This window comes from Carcharhinus amblyrhynchos, chromosome 4 (assembly GCF_965287045.1).
Source record: "Carcharhinus amblyrhynchos chromosome 4, sCarAmb.v2.hapA, whole genome shotgun sequence".
NCBI classification, from domain to species: domain Eukaryota; kingdom Metazoa; phylum Chordata; class Chondrichthyes; order Carcharhiniformes; family Carcharhinidae; genus Carcharhinus; species Carcharhinus amblyrhynchos.
This window is the reverse complement of record NC_137327.1, coordinates 48,964,229-48,969,080: the sequence shown is the minus strand read 5'-3', so window position 1 is coordinate 48,969,080 and position 4,852 is coordinate 48,964,229.

The following is a 4,852-nucleotide window of genomic DNA, read 5'->3' as shown; positions in this document are numbered from 1 at the left end:
CTTCTCAGCTTTTTATTCGGTCATCTTTGCTTATTGAAATGAGCTTTTATTAATGACTATAAGTTGACCAACTCACCAAGTGTACAGGAGAGAACTAGCCAATTTCTCCCTCTTTGGCTCGCCCTGTTTCTTCCAACCATTAATTATAAGGATCAGATATTTTAATCTTGAAGCCAGACTTGCTGGGTGTTGGAAGGACATTTGAGGTGGCGATGGCAGGGATACATAATAGTGCAAAGTCAACTGTAGATGGATACGTGGAAAGATGTTCAGGAGGGGGGTGCTAGGGTCTGATGCTTGTCTTACAGAATAATTCAATTAAACTCTTCTCACACACCCCCATCACCCTCCCCAATCTCTATCACCCCCATCCCTCTATTGCGCCTCTAGCACCACCCCTCGTGTGGCCCCCCTCTCACTCCCACCTTCTGTCCTTTGTGCAATTTAAACATGGAAAAGCAGCCTCTACCCACAAATGCAACTGCCAGAAACCTCTCAATCTGTTCCTCACTTTGCCAATTTTTGACCACTCGCTTGCAGATCAGGGGAAGGCCTCACTTCATCCCAAAGTTCCTAAATTCTATCACAGGCTAGGTTAGAGGAACTGATGACACTAATAAAGACTGAACTGCTGTCTGAGTCACTTCCTCCAGTCACCAATTTATTCAGCCAAGAGCTCCCACAAGTTTGGTAACAGAGTGACAGGTAAACAAAGTGGGTGAAAAAGAGCAGCCATTGTCCACTGAAAGGTGGAACACGCTTAGAAGGCTGAAAGGCCTACTCTGAATACTGGCCGCTTGCATGAGACACCAGTAAGCAATGAAAATGAGTAATGCGGAGTCAAAACTTTCAGGAAAAGAAAGGGTGGAAAAAAAATTAAACCTTTACATTTTGGTTCCTGCTTTACATTCTGGAGATTTTTCATAAACAACTACTGTGGGAGCTGGGCGACAGTTAATCCCACACAGCCAGTCCGTTTATTCATCTGTAACCATAGCAGAAAATATGTCAGCAGTTTCCCCTTATGTGATCCAAACAAACCAGTTTTTTTTTATTGCTGCCAACTGTTGTGATTTTAAATGCTGCTTAAAGGTTGCAGCACTCAGAATGCACACTGTAAGAAAATATTTATTTATAGACTCTGGAACGTGGTTTGTCTCTGTACTGCCAGACTCTGAAAGGAGAGGTGAAGGCTTCCTGAGGTGACACAGAGAGACACCAAATTGTATAATAATATACTGACACTTAAATGACACAATAGAAAGTTCAATTTCAGGACAGTTGCCATGTTAGCTTAGACTTGGCTCATTCTCCTTTTCCCAAGAGTTACAAATGCAGTTTTTGCCAATATCTGGTGAATGTAACTGTGTAAACTGTTTCTGACAAAGCTTTTCTCGCTCTCTGACTCTACCCCACTCCATCCAATATTGTCCTGCCCAATCATATCTTTACAATGGAGAATTCTTGTACCTGTTACTTACATCAAGCAGGCTGACATTCTCAGAAATCTTTCCCATTTATATTGATTCAGCTTGTGGAATCCGTCTGCCATGGGAATTGGAGCGGGCCAGACACAGACCACACAAAGGTCCGCTAACCTTGGGTGGGATTTTCCGGTTTTGGGGCAAGTGCATTGTCTATTGAGAGAGGAGAAGGGGGGCAGCTGAGGGCAGTTTGCACCAGTAAGAAAGCAGCAAACAGAGATGTAGAAGTGACTTTTGATGTGGTGCGTGGGCCTGGGAAGATGGGCAGATTTCCTGGATGCACACCAATTTTATATCCTTTCACGGGATGTGGGTGTGGCTGACAAGGCCAGTTTTCATTACCCATCCCTAATTGCCCTTGAAGTGAGTGGCTTCTTGGACTATTTTGGAAGGCAGCCATTTTAGAAGAATCAGCCACATTGCTGTGGGTCCGGGGTCACGTGTAGACCAGACCAGGTAAGGATGGCAGATTTCCTTCCTTAAAACAGCATTAGTGAACCTGATGAAGTGTTTTTTTTTAAAAACAATCTTAGTTTCATGATTACTATTTTTATATTCCAGATTCATTAATTGAATTTAAATCCCACCAGGTGGGATTTGAACCTGTGTACCCAGAGCATTACCTGGGCCGCTCTAATGAAGGGTCATCGAGACTTGATGTTAACCCTCTCCACAGAAATTGTTGGATTTCAGTGTAAACCTGACGTAAGTTCTTTTTGTACATGTTTGATGTAATAACTCTTTCAGTAATCCTATATGCCATTTACACAAAGCGAGGGTGGGATTTTTCACAATGCTCAAAGAGCAAATATAGACCTGGAGTTCCCAACATGGTGTAACTGGGAATTGTACCCAAAACTGTGCAAGGAGACTTCAGTAGACATGAGTATGTGCCTCTTGACATAAAGTTAGGCAATGCCACCCGAACAGAGGTGAAAGCCTGAGTACATATTCAAACTGAGTTGAAGTGCAATGGCCAAGTGGACAGTATGCTTAGAAATAAATCAATATGGATGCTCGTTCTCAGAAAATTCGTCCTATTTCAGACTCGGGCAGGATTTTATGACCCCACTCGGCTGAGACTCGTAAAATGCTGTCCAAGGCCAACGGAGAATTCCATGATGTGAGCCTCGATTCCGGAGCAGGCAGGGTGGTAAAGTTCTGGCCATGAGCACCTCTGTGACCTATTGTTCATCCACATCCATCCCTTGGTCCAATTTGTTGTCCCTGTGTGACATCCTACCCCATCCCGCCTCTCCCCACACACAGCTTCTCAAAATGAACAAATACAAACCACGCGCTAGGCCTCAGCAGCGGTTGCTTGGCAACGGCCTTCATGTTGCACAGCTCAAAACTCTGTAGGTGCAAAGATCTCACATTCGCACGAAGTTCAGAAAATCCCCTGTGCAATCTACTCAAGTTTCAGAATCGTCCCCATTGCACCCAGAGCAACTCAGAAAGATGACCCAATTCAACAGCAGTAAGAGGTAGAACAGGAAGATACCAATGTAGCCCTACTCCTTAGCTGGTTTGGTTCTTCATAGTGAAGTACTGAAATAATGAAATCTATACGTATTTAATTGCCTGCAATGTAGGAAAAGCATATTGGGTTGTCATTTCAATGGAATTTTAAATTCAATTTTATCATTTTAATATCACATCCACCACTTACCTCCCTTGAATGTGTTCATCTATTTTTGTTACTGCCTGCTTGTTATGCACACTTTTAGCCTGATCTGTGCTCTCTGTGAATTCTTCCATGTAAGTCACACTGCAATTCAGTCTTTGGGCTGCAGATCATAGAATCATAGAACCCCACAGTGCAGAAAGAGGCCATTCGGGCCATCGAGTCTGCACCAACCACAATCCCACCCAGGCCCTACCCACATATCCCTACATATTTACCCGTTAATCCCTCGAACATACACATCTCAAGACACTAAGGAGCAATTTTAGCACAGCCAATCAACCTCACCCACATATCTTTGGACTGTGGGAGGAAACCGAAGCACCTGGAGGAAACCCATGCAGACATGAGGAGAATGTGCAAACTCCACACAGACAGTGACCCAAGCCAGGAATTGAACCCAGGTACCTGGAGCTGTGAAGCAGCAGTGCTAACCACTGTGCTACTGTGCCACCTGTGATAGATCAAGATATGTTTCTTGACTGGTAAAATAATAATGGTATTCAATGTAAGCAAAAACCTGATTCTCCACCCAATCTCATTGCAATAAGCCCAAAATGTAAATGGACTTCAATTAGTATAAACAGTCGGGGCTCAAGGAAACAGTGAACACACGCATGAAAACAGAGACCTGCTGTCGAAACTTTTCATCTTGCAGTCATTAAGGCAGATATACAAGATTACCAATTGTAGAGGGAATAACAATCAATAGTGCATGAGAAAGAAAGTGCTGATTGGTAGACAAGCAGATGCTGATTGGTAGAGGCACTACCATGGATAATGCACCAGGGAATAGTCAACTGCCAAGCTTGTGTTTAAATTCAAATAAAGCAAGTCAACTCTGATTGCTCAAAGCATTACCATGATGAATGAACCAGGGAATGGCTGTATTCCTCCCACCCCCACCCAAGCTTTTGTTTATTTGAAAAAGGCACAAGTCGTGCTTCTTCTGCCTGCAAAGGACAGAGCTCTGTATATGAGTACATGTGGCTTCCAGCATGCCTGAGGGAGCTACACTACAAGCCTGACACAACACCATATTTCTGCGCATGAATGATGGCTGAATGAGTAGAAACCCTGAATTTTAAGGCTCAAAGAAGTTTGAACTCGTTTAACCATTATTTATGTATACTGGAGACATGTTTAAGAATCTGCAAATCAGTGGCACTTTTCAACTTATAATGTGACTTATGCTAATGCCATAATAACACATTAAATGAAAGAAAAAGTACAGGGTTGGTCTCAGTAAGTATAAATCTTACCAGAAAATGCTAAAAATATTGCAATAAAAGACCCAAAAAATGACTGTTCCAACCGCACTTAAAATCCTGACTGCAACGTTGAGAGCGAACCCATCCCAGAATTCCAATCAAACGTGATTGGAAAATTCTCACATTTGAGTCAGGGGTCCTGTAGTCAGGTGGGTGTAGATTCATTCAGATGGACAGTTTAATGGACCAATATAAAAGATCGTTGAGACCGGCATATTATTGTCAGCAGGAAATTCATAGATGCCTAAAACTCTGTGACCTTTAAAGGCCCCAAATTTGCTTGCCCCAACATTATGTGAATTATTTACTTCCAAAGAAGGAGAAAACTCCAGGCTGTATTTTAAAACTTAACCAGGCAGGATATGAAACACTGCTGGGCCTGCCATGGTTTGAACTGACACACTGACTTG